The following is a 16,815-nucleotide window of genomic DNA, read 5'->3' as shown; positions in this document are numbered from 1 at the left end:
TCTTTTGCTATTATTCTGGGCCTTGATCTCCTTAAAAGAAGTTGCTGCCAAATTTACCGTATGTACCTCCTGTACACATCAGTGCACCATCTCCCCATGGCCATAATTTGTTCCCCTGGTACCCCTTCCATGGCTGCTGTGGTTGCAGCTCCTATTCGGAATGAATGGGTGCCATAATGGCTTGGGTTTGCACCTATGCATGCCAACACTTTTCGCAAAACTGCACTGAATTGGTACCTGGTGAGTGGGGAACCACTTGTGTGGCAGAACAGTGGCCCTTTCATGGGGGGCCTCAGCTGTAAAAAGGCTGTCATGTTCGACACTGAGCATATCTCCTTGTTTTCATTTTCTCCTATTCTCAATGTGGTTGCTTGCCCATATTGGTCTGTTTTGGATTGTCTGATGCGTACTAACATGAATTGTCCTGGGGTTTGGGTTATCTGAATGTCATCTCTGATTAGTGCTTTGTCTGTAATCTCATGTTTCTGCTGGGCTGTGAACTCCCCCACGCGTAGGAACCCAAAGAAGGCTAGGAGAAATGCGGCCCTGAACATTATTGCTTCATACTGGGATTTGCACACCAGTCGTACTAGGGGATCATCCTTTTGAGTAGATCCTGTGTGATAGGCCTTCTATCATCTCCCTTCTTTTTGTCTCTCCTGCTCCCTTCCTGTAGTTTCTTTATTACAAAATGATCAATGGGGTCTGCCCAGCCATGCATTTTATGCATGTATGACAGGGCTGCTACGTGAAGTGAGATGGTTGATGTCGCTTTACCTCTAATGGAGAGGAAAGCTATGAAGGAGATGATTTGTGTTGTAGGTGCTGGCCATGACAGGTCCAGGTGGTGATCTTTACGGAATTCCTGGAATGCGTTAACCGCCCTTTGGTATGCCCGGTGTGACCCTTCTGCCAATGCCTGTCCAAGCAGTCTGTGGGCTTCTTGAGCTAAATCTGCCATATCCCTGCTGGAACTGGAGTAGGGTGTACCGCTGCCATTGGGGCCAGTTTCCTGAAGCGATCGACCTGGGATCGTGAGAGGGAGTCAGCAATGCCATTATCCTGGGTGGGGACATGGACTGCTTTGATTGAGATGTTTTTTACTAGGCATGTTACTACCAACTTTCTCAGAAGTGCCATTATTTGTGGGCATGGGGATGTTTGCTTATTGACCGCGTGTTTAACCGCCATGTTGTCTGTGTGTAACAGTATCCTTCTATCTTTGAGTTCCTCTCCCCATACCATCATTGCAATCACAATGGGGATCATTTCTTTCCATGCTATGGATGTGGTCCTAATTATGTTCTGCGATGGCCATTTCCCATTGAACCATTTGCCATTGAGGTAGCCACCGTAGCCTATCTCCCCGCTTGCATCTGTGTAGAGGTCTATGTCCTCATCTGTCACCCATTCTTCTTGTGGGATAACAGACACCCCATTGTAACCTTCTAGAAATTCTAACCAAACTCCCAGGTCCTCATTTGCCCCTTCTGAAAGGACCACTTGCTTATCTCCTCTGGTCTGTCCTTTAGTCATATCTATTAGCCTCCGGAGAAAGGCCCTGCCAGGGCGTACTGCCCTGCATATGAAGTTCAGCATGCCAACTATGGACTGAATTTCCTTAACTGTAGCCAATTTGGCTGACCGAGTCTTGTTGATTTTGCGTTTAATTACCTGGATCTTCTCCAGGGGAACCCGTACTTGCATTTTCACCGAATCTAGTTCTAGGCCCAGGAACGTCAGACATGTGGTGGGCCCTTCTGATTTCCCTTTTGCTAATGGGACTCCCAAATCGGTACAAACATCCCGCAGGGCCTGAATCATTTTGTAGCAGGGCACTCTTCCCTTCTGGGTTGAGCCTACACACAAAAAGTCATCAACATAATGAATGATGTTCTCACATTGGCTTTGCCTCCTTGCACAGTATTCAAGGAATGTGGAGAAGGTTTCAAAGGATGCTGGTGCACAGCGGACCCCCATTGGTAGACACTTATCAACATAATATTTCCCTTCGAATTTGACACCTAGTAGTTCAAAGTCGTCTGGGTGTATGGGTAGCAGGCGGAATGCTGACTCTATGTCTTCCTTTGCCATTTCCACTCCCACGCCTGCTGAGGCTACCAGGTTGACTGCTGTATCAAACGTTGTATATGTTACTGCACAGGACTCGTCTGGAATAAAATCATTAATTGAGAAGCCCTCTGGATATGAGAGGTGATTAATCAGTCTAAATTTGCCAGGGTTTTTTTTGGGTACTAGACCAATTTGGCTGGATCTCAGGTTTTTTAGTGGTCTTGTACTAAATGGGCCCATATACCGTCCCAGTTTGACTTCATTTTCTATTTTCCTCAACGCTTCCTCTTTGTTGTTTTCTACCGATTTCAAGTTTGGCAGATCTACCGGCAGACGTGGACCTGTGTAGTTTAATCTGAATCCTTCACTAAAACCTGTGAGAATCATTCTTGCTGCTACTTTGTTTGGGTATTGGTTCAATAGTGGTTTCAGGTTGTCCAGTATGATGGGTGTTGGTGCTAGTGATCTCAAGTTCCCCACACGTGCATTATAACCCTTTTTGCTACTCGATTGATGAATTGGGGGTGACTCTCCAGTGTGATGTGTACTGTTATTCCCTGTGTCACAATAGAGTACTCTACTGGGATGGTTTGAGGGTTCCTGCATTGGGTTGCTTGCCTGGGCACTGTGTTTTTTTGTGACCGTTTTTTCCACACTGCATACACTTGTGCATGTATCGACAGTACCTGTATGTGCCGTTGTTGAAGTCATAGCAGTATTGTAGTGTGCGGGGGGTGGAGGGTCGAAAATTCCTATTGGGCTTTGCGAGGGGCTGGTATCGCCTCCTCTCTGTACCCCTGGTCTCTCGTGTAGATTGTGGTGGATAACTGAACCCCCTTGTCATCCTAGGTGACCCCCCACTAACCACATGGAGTAGCCATAGCTCGCCATCCATTATTGCCCAAGAACCCCCCTTCCTGTGGAGGCGGTGTCGAAATTCTCTGTCATAGTCCCTCCAACCAAGGCCATGGTAGCGGGAGGCAGCAGAGCGGATCAGATGGCAGTACTTGAGCAGATCGTGTGTGCTTGTGGGGTGTGCCTCAATATATATGCTCATGTACACAAGAAATGCATTTGTCCATGCCTCGATGGAGAAAATCTTGTTTTTGGTAGGGGGGGGGTGACCGGCTTTAAATACCCAGGTCCCATCTACTTGTGCTACTGTGAGGTTGGCCCGCTCTTGTTCTGCCATGTCCTGCATAACCTGGGTTGCATGGTCTTGGTTGTCTATCAACAAATTCAAATCAATGAATTCCCCCTTCCATATCTTTTCCTCGGATGTTGTGGGGGATGGATGTGCCCAACCTGTCCCCAGCCGGGTGCAGGGGAGATTGGTGTTGGTGGTAGGTGTGACTGTGGATATGAGTACCCGTACTTGGCCTTTGAAGGTTTTGTGGCAGGCCCTGGGCCTGGGGCTCTGTGTGGTTGGGTTGTTCATTTTGTTGTTGATCAGGATTTGTGTCACCGGGTTGACCTCCCGGCACATTGGCCAGGACTGGGTTGTGACCCTCTTTCCATATTTCCCAGGAGGAAATTCGCATTGGTTACTATGGAGGGGAAAGAGGAAGGGATTGTGGGGTTGGTAACAAATCTATTCGTCCCTTCCAACAATCTACCGTCTATTTCAGTGTGTTGCCTGTTTAGGTTGTTTGACTGATTGACTGGGGCTTGCTGTGAATCAAGCAGCATATGCATAGGAAACTCACCCGGTGTTCGTGGGTGCGGCGGTTGCTGGCCTGTCATTCCGACCGCCACGTCTGCCTGGGCCGCAGATGGCTCCCGTTGTGGTGCTGTCGTTTCAGCAGCCGCGCTTGTGCCGCCATTACGTCTACGTGTACGCGTACGAGGCGGGTTGACCTGTTGCTGATTGCCTGGCGCCTCTGCATCTGTGACAGTACTTTGAGCCCTTTTTTCTGCTGGCCTTTGACGTCTGTTTGACTTTTTTGGGTGGTGGATCCTGTCCTTTGTCCCTTGTCTTCCTCTTTCCCATCTTTTGGTTGATAGACGATCTCACAAGTGGAGTTTTGGACCGTAAAAACGTTCCGAGAACTTAACACGTTGTTGCCTGGGGCAAAGTGCATCGAACAATGGCGGTACGAAGGCTAACGTGGCCCCGGTTGCTATAGTAACTTTGCCGGGGGCCGAGCATATCATTAAAAATTGCCAATTTGGCGTGTAAACGCCTTACAAATTGAATGAAACTGGAGGGATCCCCCTTGCTTCTCTCCCAAAATTTACTGATCAGCCTATTATGATCAGGTAATTTCTTTCGAAACTTGTAATTTCCATACTTGCGTAAGGGAGTTTGATATAACAGTAATGAAATGGAATTAGCGTTTTATAAAAGTTTCCCCCGAATTTCCTGCAGATTTTATATTTAACGGTAATAACGAAAAAGGCAAAAACATCGAGCAAGCATTTTCGATGTGTTCCTTTAAGGGTGTGTAAAGTTCTGGTCGAGGTGAGGCTTTAGCTTTTAACGTTTTGCAAGATATTCAGAAATCACTCTATGAGATGTCAATGACGCAATATAGGCCTATAGTAGATTATATGTAACAATGTTTTCACACACACCGCGAATTTTGTGAATTAGGTACAAAGGTCTTTCTTCTTTGTTGAAAGGAAATAAATCAGTGAATTGTGAATTTTGTTTTAATTTCTTATGATGCAATTCACAAGTTTCAAAGAAACTGCGTGAATACAAGAAAATAGTGATTTTATAGCTTGTTTTTCCACAAATCAAGATTAAAGAAGACAATTTTTGCTTAACGATCATGTTTTAGAACGATATTAGTCTGTGTAATGACTCTCGGTATTATAACGATGATAAAATCGGATCAGCCCATAATGAAATTTTCGACAAAATGACAAAAATCCGTTATTGGGTAAATCGGGCAATACATTGAAAACGGGTTTGAAACCGTTTCCAACCGAAAACCGTCAAATTTTCGTGCAACGTAAACGAAATAATTAATTTTCAAAAAAGAGTGTGTTATGAATGCAAATGAATTATAAATGACCAAGATAAGATGCTTGATAATCTATTGCAGTTTTTCACCAGTACCAAAGTATTTAAAAGTAAATAGAACGAATGAAATGCCTTTTTTCTTCTCTATCTTTAATTACGTGTCCTATGGTTTCTCATCTTTGCGTCATTACTACTAATGACGCAATGTATTGTAAGTGATTTGTAACAATCCCGCCGATTTCGATCAAAATAGGTTTGGGCCACGATAATGTTTTCAATCGATATAATTCCGTGTAATGAGTCTACATTCTTAATATTCGAAATTGTGCTACTTTCTCCAAACTACTTTAGATTGCCGTAACAATTGGAAATCGAACTGTCCTTCTTACAGGTCATTCAAGCAAACTCCCATTCAAAATTAAAAAAAAAAAAGTGGCGATTGACGTTTTATTGCAAAAAGATGCCAATAAGCGCGCAACGGTAACGAAGTCTACTCAGATCATAATAAGCACAACTCGTACAATCTGCCGTTGGTGAATTTCTTCTCAATTTGACAGTTTTAAACGCTTTTTTCTTTAGAAACTTGTAATTTCCATACTTGCGTAAGGGAGTTTGATATAACAGTAATAAAATGGAATTAGCGTTTTATAAAAGTTTCCCCGAATTTCCTACAGATTTTATATTTAACGGTAATAACGAAAAAGGCATAAACATCGAGCAAGCATTTTCGATGTGTTCCTTTAAGGGTGTGTACAGTCCTGGTCGAGGTGAAGCTTTAGCTTTTGTTTTGCAAGATATTCAGAAATCACTCTATGAGATGTCAAAGAGCATGCTATTCTAAGGGGTATCAAAAGTTTATTTGATGAAAATCGGTTTTGAAAGGACTGAGATATCCAAAAACAAGGTGAAACAAAGAGATCCTAAGTAAAAACGTGGCCTGTAGTCTTATGATTATCAATTTTTTGGATATCTCAGCCCTTTCAAAACCGATTTTAATCAAATAAACGTTGAATCCTTGAAATTACACGCTCTTTCATATCATCTAATAGGAGGTTTCTCATTATCTCACTTAGAAATATAAAAAAGCATGAATCCCCACCTCAATGAGTACTGTACAGACTCTTTGGCCCGAATTCAAGAAGGTGGTACAAATGAAACCATGGTTTAAACTATAGACAAAAACCATGGAGCGCCAATTGTCGCATGGAATATTTCGTTACGAAATCAGTCATTTCGTCGATGAAATTTTGTAACTAAATGAACGTTTCGTCCACAAAATGATAATTTCGTTAACGAAACGGTCATTTTGTCGACGAAATGACCAATCTCTTAACGAAATATTCCGTGCCACACTTGGCGCTCCATGGTTTTTGTCCATGGTTTAAACCATGGTTTCATTTGTACCACCTTCGTGAATTCGGGCCTTTGAGGAGAGAAAATTCCTTTGATTCGTTCTGTCAATTTTTTCTACTTTGTTACTCGGTCAAAAAAAAAAGAAATCCATTATTGGGAAATCGTACATTACATTGAAAACGGGTTTGACACCGTTTCTAACGTAAAACCGTCAAATATTCCTGCAATCCCGACAATTTTGTCATTCTGATCGCAAATCTATTTTGTTCAAATGAAACAAACATTTAATTGTGAATTTTGATTTCATTTCTTAAAATGGAAATCAAGTTTAAAAGAAAGTGCGCTAATACAAGAAAATAGTGATTCTATAGCCTGATTTTCCAAATCAAGAATGCTATGAATTAAAGTGAATGACAAATGAGCAATTGTACATCATATTGAAAACGGGTTTGAAACCCGTTACCAACGCGTAAAACCGTTATAATTTCGTGCAAAGTATACAAAATAATTGATTATCAAGAACAGAACGCTATGAATTCGTGAATGACAAATGACCAATTTCAGATGCTTGATTCTTATCTTTGCGTCATTACTACCAATGACGCAATATAGGCCTATAATAGATTATATATAACAATGCTTTCACACACCGCGAATTTTGTGAATTAGGTACAAAGCTCTTTCTTCTTTGTTGAAAGGAAATAAATCAGTGAATTGTGAATTTTCTTTTCATTTCTTATGACGCAATTCACGTTTCAAAGAAACTGCGTGAATACAAGAAAATAGTGATTCTATAGCATGTCTTTCTACAAATCAAGATTAAAGAAGACAATTTTTGGTTCACGATCATGTTTTAGAACGAAATTAGTCTGTTTAATGACTCTCGGTGATAAAATCGGATTAGCCCATAATGAAATTTCCGACCAAATGACAAAAATCCGTTATTGGGTAAATCGGGCATTACATTGAAAACGGGTTTGAAACCGTTTCCAACGGAAAACCGTCGTGTAACGTAAACGAAATAATTAATTTTCAAAAAAGAGTGTGTTATGAATGCAAATGAATGATAAATGACCAAGATAAGATGCTTGATAATCTATTGCAGTTTGTCACAAGTACCAAAGTATTTAAAAGTAAATACAACGAATAAAATGCCTTTTTTCTTCTCTATCTTTAATTGCGTGTCCTATGGTTTCTCATCTTTGCGTCATTACTATTAATGACGCAATGTATTGTGAGTGATTTGTAACAATTCCGCCAATTTTGTCAATCTGATCGCAAAGCTATTTTGTTGAAATGAAACAAAACATTTAATTGTGAATTTTGATTTCATTTCTTAAAATGGAATTCACAAGTTTAAAAGAAACTGCTACAGATTTCGATCAAAATAGAAGGTTTGGGCCACGATAATGTTTTAAAACGATATAATTCCGTGTAATGAGTCTACATTCTTGATATACGAAATTGTGCTACTTTCTCCAAACTACTTTAGATTGCCGTAACAATTGGAAATCGAACTGTCCTACTTACAGGTCATTCAAGGAAACTCCCATTCAAAATTTAAAATAAAAGTGGCGATTAACGTTTTATGGCAAAAAGATGCCAATAAGCGCGCAACGGAGACGAAGACATCTTAGACCATAACACCAACCCGTATTTCTTCTCAATTTCTTCTCAATTTGACAGTTTTAAACGCTTTTTTTTAGAAACTTGTAATTTCCATACTTGCGTAAGGGAGTTTGATATAACAGTAATGAAATGGAATTAGCGTTTTATAAAAGTTTCCCTGAATTTCCTGCAGATTCTATATTTAACGGTAATAACGAAAAAGACATAAACATCGAGCAAGCATTTTCGATGTGTTCCTTTAAGGGTGTGTACAGTTCTGGTCGAGGTGAGACTTTAGCTTTTAACGTTTTGCAAGATATTCAGAAATCACTCTATGAGATGTCAAAGAGCATGCAATTCTAAGGGGTATCAAAACTTTATTTGATGAAAATCGGTTTTGAAAGGGCTGAGATATCCAAAAACAAGGTGAAACAAAGAGATCCTAAGTAAAAACGTGGCCTGTAGTCTTATGATTATCCTTTTTTGGATATCTCAGCCCTTTCAAAACCGATTTTCATCAAATAAACGTTGAATCCTTTAAATTACATGCTCTTTCATATCATGTAATAAGAGGTTTCTCATTATCTCACTTAGAAATGTAAAAAAGCATGAATCCCCACCTCAATGAGTACTGTACAGACTCTTTAAGGAGAGAAAATTCCTTTGATTCGTTCTGTCAATTTTTTCTACTTTGTTACTCGGGCAAAAAAAAAAAAATCCATTATTGGGAAATCGCACATTACATTGAAAACGGGTTTGACACCGTTTCTAACGTAAAACCGTCAAATATTCCTGCAATCCCGCCAATTTTGTCAATCTGATCGCAAATCTATTTTGTTCAAAAGAAACAAAACATTTAATTGTGAATTTTGATTTCATTTCTTAAAATGGATATCACAAGTTTAAAAGAAAGTGCGCTAATACAAGAAAATAGTGATTCTATAGCCTGATTTCCCAAATCAAGAATGCTATGAATTAAAGTGAATGACAAATGAGCAATTGTACATCATATTGAAAACGGGTTTGAACCCGTTACCAACGCGTAAAACCGTTATAATTTCGTGCAAGGTATACAAAATAATTGATTATCAAGAACAGAACGCTATGAATTCTTGAATGACAAATGACCAATTTCAGATGCTTGATTCTTATCTTTGCGTCATTACTACCAATGACGCAATATAGGCCTGTAGTAGATTATATGTAACAATGTTTTCACACACCGCGAATTTTGTAAATTAGGTACAAAGCTCTTTCTTCTTTGTTGAAAGGAAATAAATCAGTGAATTGTGAATTTTCTTTTCATTTCTTATGACGCAATTCACAAGTTTCAAAGAAACTGCGTGAATACAAGAAAATAGTGATTCTATAGCATGTCTTTCCAGAAATCAAGATTAACGAAGACAATTTTTGGTTCACGATCATGTTTTAGAACGAAATTAGTCTGTTTAATGATTCTCGGTATTATAACAGTGATAAAATCGGATTAGCCCATAATGAAATTTTCGACAAAATGACAAAAATCCGTTATTGGGTAAATAGGGCACTACATTGAAAACGGCTTTGAAACCGTTTCCAACGGAAAACCGTCGTGCAACGTAAACGAAATAATTAATTTTCAAAAAAGAGTGTGTTATGAATGCAAATGAATGATAAATGACCAAGATAAGATGCTTGATAATCTATTGCAGTATGTCACAAGTACCAAAGTATTTAAAAGTAAATAGAACGAATGAAATGCCTTTTTTCTTCTCTATCTTTAATTGCGTGTCCTATGGTTTCTCATCTTTGCGTCATTACTACTAATGACGCAATGTATTGTAAGTGATTTGTAACAATCCCGCCAATTTTGTCAATCTGATCGCAAAGCTATTTTGTTCAAATGAAACAAAACATTTAATTGTGAATATTGATTTCATTTCTTAAAATGGAATTCACAAGTTTAAAAGAAACTGGTACAGATTTCGATCAAAATAGAAGGTTTGGGCCACGATAATGTTTTAAAACGATATAATTCCGTGTAATGAGTCTACATTCTTAATATACAAAATTGTGCTACTTTCTCCAAAGTACTTTAGATTGCCGTAACAATTCGAAATCGAACTGTCCTACTTACAGGTCATTCAAGCAAACTCCCATTCAAAATTTAAAAAAAAGTGGCGATTGACGTTTTATTCCAAAAAGATGCCAATAAGCGGGCAACGGTGACAAAGTCTACTCAGATCATAATAACCACAACTCGTACAATCTGCCGTTGGTGAATTTCTTCCTAATTTGACAGTTTTAAACGCTTTTTCTTTAGAAACTTGTAATTTCCATACTTGCGTAAGGGAGTTTGATATAACAGTAATGAAATGGAATTAGCGTTTTATAAAAGTTTCTCTGAATTTCCTGCAGTTTTTATATTTGACGGCAATAACGAAAAAGACATAAACATCGAGCAAGCATTTTCGATGTGTTCCTTTAAGGGTGTGTACAGTTCTGGTCGAGGTGAGGCTTTAGCTTTTAACGTTTTGCAAGATATTCAGAAATCACTCTATGAGATGTCAAAGAGCATGCAATTCTAAGGGGTATCAAAACTTTATTTGATGAAAATCGGTTTTGAAAGGGCTGAGATATCCAAAAACAAGGTGAAACAAAAGTAAAAACGTGGCCTTGAGTCTTATGATTATCCTTTTTTGGATATCTCAGCCCTTTCAAAACCGATTTTCATCAAATAAACGTTGAATCCTTGAAATTACATGCTCTTTCATATCATCTAATAAGAGGTTTCTCATTATCTCACTTAGAAATGTAAAAAAGCATGAATCCCCACCTCAATGAGTACTGTACAGACTCTTTAAGGAGAGAAAATTCCTTTGATTCGTTCTGTCAATTTTTTCTACTTTGTTACTCGGGCAAAAAAAAAATGCATTATTGGGAAATCGTACATTACATTGAAAACGGGTTTGACACCGTTTCTAACGTAAAACCGTCAAATATTCCTGCAATCTCGCCAATTTTGTCAATCTGATCGCAAATCTATTTTGTTCAAAAGAAACAAAACATTTAATTGTGAATTTTGATTTCATTTCTTAAAATGGAAATCACAAGTTTAAAAGAAAGTGCGCTAATACAAGAAAATAGTGATTCTATAGCCTGATTTCCCAAATCAAGAATGCTATGAATTAAAGTGAATGACAAATGAGCAATTGTACATCATATTGAAAACGGGTTTGAACCCGTTACCAACGCGTAAAACCGTTATAATTTCGTGCAAGGTATACAAAATAATTGATTATCAAGAACAGAACGCTATGAATTCGTGAATGACAAATGACCAATTTCAGATGCTTGATTCTTATCTTTGCGTCATTACTACCAATGACGCAATATAGGCATGTAGTAGATTATATGTAACAATGTTTTCACACACCGCGAATTTTGTAAATTAGGCACAAAGCTCTTTCTTCTTTGTTGAAAGGAAATAAATCAGTGAATTGTGAATTTTGTTTTCATTTCTTATGACGCAATTCACAAGTTTCAAAGAAACTGCGTGAATACAAGAAAATAGTGATTCTATAGCATGTCTTTCCAGAAATCAAGATTAAAGAAGACAATTTTTGGTTCACGATCATGTTTTAGAACGAAATTAGTCTGTTTAATGATTCTCGGTATTATAACAGTGATAAAATCGGATTAGCCCATAATGAAATTTTCGACAAAATGACAAAAATCCGTTATTGGGTAAATAGGGCATTATATTGAAAACGGTTTGGAAACCGTTTCCAACGGAAAAAAGTCGTGCAACGTAACCGAAATAATTAATTTTCAGAAAAGAGTGTGTTATGAATGCAAATGAATGATAAATGACCAAGATAAGATGCTTGATAATCTATTGCAGTTTGTCACAAGTACCAAAGTATTTAAAAGTAAATAGAACGAATGAAATGCCTTTTTTCTTCTCTATCTTTAATTGCGTGTCCTATGGTTTCTCATCTTTGCGTCATTACTACTAATGACGCAATGTATTGTAAGTGATTTGTAACAATCCCGCCAATTTTGTCAATCTGATCGTAAAGCTATTTTGTTGAAATTAAACAAAACATTTAATTGTGAATTTTGATTTCATTTCTTAAAATGGAATTCACAAGTTTAAAAGAAACTGGTACAGATTTCGACCAAAATAGAAGGTTTTGGCCACGATAATGTTCTAAAACGATATAATTCCGTGTAATGAGTCTACATTCTTAATATGCGAAATTGTGCTACTTTCTCCAAAGTACTTTAGATTGCCGTAACAATTCGAAATCGAACTGTCCTACTTACAGGTCATTCAAGCAAACTCCCATTCAAAATTTAAAATAACAGTGGCGATTAACGTTTAATGGCAAAAAGATGCCAATAAGCGCGAAACGGTGACGAAGTCTTCTCAGACCATGACACCAACTCGTACAATCTGCCTTTGGTGAATTTCTTCTAAATTTGACAGGTTTAAACGCTTTTTCCTGAGAAACTTGTACGTTCCATACTTCGTTTCCAGTTTCAAGTTCATTCATATTTCCACTTTCCCAGTGATGGGATTATAAAATTATTGACAATAAAACAAAGGTACAAAATATGTACAACCATATCTGATGATTGAAAAAAAAAACAAGCATTAAACACAAATATAAAATGGTCATTATCATCTGATGATCTCACAAATCATGCTTGGAAAAACTGTAGGTTCCCGAATTTATAGGCATGAAATTATACGGAGGACGGACATGTTTATCTTGACCAAAGAAAGTGCTTGCGTAAGGAAGTACTTGCGTAAGGGAGTTTGAAATAACAGTAATGAAATTGAATTAGCGTTTTATAAACGTTTCCCTGAATATCCTGCAGACTTTATATTTGACGGTAATAACGGAAAAGACATAAATATCGAGCAACCATTTTCGATGAGTTCCTTAAGGAGAAAAAATTTCTTTCATTCGTCCTGTCAATTTCTTCTCCTTTGTTACTCGGGCAAAAAAAAAAAGAAATAGGTTATTGAGAAATCGTGAATTACATTGAAAACGGGTTTGAAACCGTTTTTAACGTAAAACCGTCAAATTTTCTTACAAGGTAAAGGAAATGATTAATTTTGAAGAAAGAGTGGGTTATGAATTCAAGTGAATGATAAATGACCAAGATAAGATGCTTGATAATCTATTGCAGTTTGTCACAAGTACCAAAGTATTTTAAAAGTAAATAGAAAGAATGAAATGCCTTTTTTCTTCTCTATCTTTTTCTTCTCTATCCCTATGGTTTCTCATCTTTGCGTCATTACTACTAATGACGCAATGTATTGTAAGTGATTTGTAACAATCCCGCCAATTTTGTCAATCTGATCGCAAAGCTATTTTGTTGGAATGAAACAAAACATCTAATTGTGAATTTTGATTTCATTTCTTAAACTGGAATTCACAAGTTTAAAAGAAACTGGTACAGATTTCGATCAAAATAGGTTTGGGCCACGATAATGTTTTAAAACGATATAATTCCGTGTAATACGAAATTGTGCTACTTTCTCCAAACTACTTTAGATTGCCGTAACAATTCGAAATCGAACTGTCCTACTTACAGGTCATTCAAGCAAACTCCCATTCAAAATTTAAAAAAAAAGTGGCGATTGACGTTTTATTTCAAAAAGATGCCAATAAGCTCGCAACGGTGACGAAGTCTACTCAGATCATAATAACCACAACTCGTACAATCTGCCGTTGGTGAATTTCTTCCCAATTTGACACTTTTAAACGCTTTTTCTTTAGAAACTTGTACTTTCCATACTTGCGTAAGGGACTTTGATATAATAGTAATGAAATGGAATTAGCGTTTTATAAAAGTTTCCCTGAATTTCCTGCAGATTTTATATTTGACGGTAATAACGAAAGGGACATAAACATCGAGCAAGAATTTTCGATGTGTTCCTATAAGGGTGTGTACAGTTCTGGTCGAGGTGAGGCTTTTGCTTTTAACGTTTAGCAAGATATTCAAAAATCACTCTATGAGATGTCAAAGAGCATGCAATTCTAAGGGGTATCAAAAGTTTATTTGATGAAAATCGATTTTGAAAGGGCTGAGATATCCAAAAACAAAGTGAAACAAAGAGATCCTAAGTAAAAACGTGGCCTGTAGTCTTATGATTATCACTTTTTTTTTGATATCTCAGCCCTTTCAAAACCGATTTTCATCAAATAAACGTTGAATCCTTGAAATTACATGCTCTTTCATATCATCTAATAAGAGGTTTCTCATTATCTCACTTAGAAATGTAAAAAAGCATGAATCCCCACCTCAATGAGTATTGTACAGACTCTTTAAGTAGAGAAAATTCCTTTGATTTGTTCTGTCAATTTTTTCTACTTTGTTACTCGGTCAAAAAAAAAAGAAATCCATTATTGGGAAATCGTACATTACATTGAAAACGGGTTTGACACCGTTTCTAACGTAAAACCGTCAAATATTCCTGCAATCCCGTCAATTTTGTCAATCTGATCGTAAATCTATTTTGTTCAAATGAAACAAAACATTTAATTGTGAATTTTGATTTCATTTCTTAAAATGGAAATCACAAGTTTAAAAGAAAGTGCGCTAATACAAGAAAATAGTGATTCTATAGCCTGATTTTCCAAATCAAGAATGCTATGAATTAAAGTGAGTGACAAATGAGCAATTGTACATCATATTGAAAACGGGTTTGAACCCGTTACCAACGCGTAAAACCGTTATAATTTCGTGCAAGGTATACAAAATTATTGATTATCAAGAACAGAACGCTATGAATTCGTGAATGACAAATGACCAATTTCAGATGCTTGATTCTTATCTTTACGTCATTACTACCAATGAATCAATATAGGCCTATAATAGATTATATGTAACAATGTTTTCACACACCGCGAATTTTGTAAATTAGGTACAAAGCTCTTTCTTCTTTGTTGAAAGGAAATAAATCAGTGAATTGTGAATTTTCTTTTCATTTCTTATGACGCAATTCACAAGTTTCAAAGAAACTGCGTGAATACAGTAAAATAGTGATTCTATAGCATGTCTTTCTACAAATCAATGGGTTTGAAACCGTTTCCAACGGAAAACCGTCGTGCAACGTAAACGAAATAATTAATTTTCAGAAAAGAGTGTGTTATGAATGCAAATGAATGATAAATGACCAAGATAAGATGCTTGATAATCTATTGCAGTTTGTCACAAGTACCAAAGTATTAAAAAGTAAATAGAACGAATTAAATGCCTTTTTTCTTCTCTATCTTTAATTGCGTGTCCTATGGTTTCAAAGATGAGTCTTTGCGTCATTACTACTAATGACGCAATGTATTTTAAGTGATTTGTAAGAATACCGCCAATTTTGTCAATCTGATCGCAAAGCTATTTTGTTGAAATGAAACAAAACATTTAATTGAGAATTTTGATTTCATTTCTTAAAATGGAATTCACAAGTTTAAAAGAAACTGGCACAGATTTCGATCAAAATAGAAGGTTTGGGCCACGATAATGTTTCAAAACGAAATAAGTCCGTGTAATGAGTCTCTACATTCTTGATATACGAAATTGTGCTACTTTCTCCAAAGTACTTTAGATTGCCGTAACAATTGGAAATCGAGCTGTCCTACTTACAGGTCATTCAAGCAAACTCCCATTCAAAATTAAAAATAAAAGTGGCGATTAACGTTTTATGGCAAAAAGATGCCAATAAGCGCGCAACAGTGACGAAATCTTCTCAGACCATAACACCAACTCGTATAATCTGCCTTTGGTGAATTTCTTTTCAATTTGACAGGTTTAAACGCTTTTTCCTGAGAAACTTGTACGTTCCATACTTCGTTTCCAGTTTCAAGTTCATTCATATTTCCACTTTCCCAGTGATGGGATTATAAAATTATTGACAATAAAACAAAGGTACAAAATATGTACAACCATATCTGATGTTTGAAAAAAAAGACAAGCATTAAACACAAATATAAATGGTCATTATCATCTGATGATCTCACAAATCAATCTCAAAAATATGATGGGGCCTGCATAAAAGCAATGATGCTTGTAAAAACTGTAGGTTCCCAAATTTAAAGGCATGAAATTATACGGAGGACGGACATGTTTATCTTGACCAACTTAAAGGGGATGGCTAGTAACCGATCAGTGGGAATGCTGAGGGATGACAGTGGCGTATCTAGGGAAAACGGCGCCCGGGGCAAGCGCGAAAATTGCGCCCCTAATTTCTGAAAAAGTGTTCAACCCCAACCCCATCCCGATAGGGACTTTTAGAAAAAAGGTCCACATATGCTTTTTCAAGCACTTAAAAGGGGTCTTTTGAGGGTGATTTAAATGTAATGAATTTAGATAAATATTGGCGAGCGAGCGCAGCGAGCGAGCCGAAAATTTTTGTATATTTCGCGTCATCTTCACGTTTGGTTCTTATCTTCTTCTTTTTTGTTGACAAATTGCGGCGAGCGAGCTCAGCGAGCGAGCCGAAAATTTCTGTATTTTAGCTTACAATACATGGAATTCTTGTCATTTTTTGCTTATTAAATCTTACAATTCTAATCAAGATATTGTGACGGCCTTATAGATAACGATTTATACCAACAAACTTAGGACTTGAAAAAGTACTCCAAATTAGTACGCACGAGTGAGCCGAAATTCGTATATTTCCGCGCCATCATCACGTTTGGTTCTTATCTTCTTCTTCTTCTCTTTTTGATAAATTTTGGCGAGCGAGCGCAGCGAGCGAGCAGAAGATTTGTGTATTTCAGCTTACAAAACATAGAATTCTTGTCATTTTTTGCTTATTA

At 37.3% G+C, this 16,815-nt stretch overlaps 2 pseudogenes; both read right to left on the bottom strand.

Annotated features, from left to right (window-relative positions):
- Nucleotides 1-53: 53 nt before the first annotated feature.
- LOC139724946 (uncharacterized) lies at nt 54-2,094 on the bottom strand (annotated as a pseudogene).
- A 556-nt stretch (nt 2,095-2,650) lies between these two features.
- LOC139724945 (uncharacterized) lies at nt 2,651-3,614 on the bottom strand (annotated as a pseudogene).
- Nucleotides 3,615-16,815: the final 13,201 nt, after the last annotated feature.

The sequence above is a fragment of the Diadema antillarum genome, unplaced genomic scaffold (genome assembly GCF_040938485.1).
Source record: "Diadema antillarum isolate AM-2024a unplaced genomic scaffold, OU_Dant_1.0 seq00000007_RagTag, whole genome shotgun sequence".
NCBI classification, from domain to species: Eukaryota; Metazoa; Echinodermata; class Echinoidea; order Diadematoida; family Diadematidae; genus Diadema; species Diadema antillarum.
The sequence above is the reverse complement of the archived record's forward strand: the minus strand, read 5'-3'. Positions and strand labels throughout refer to the sequence as shown.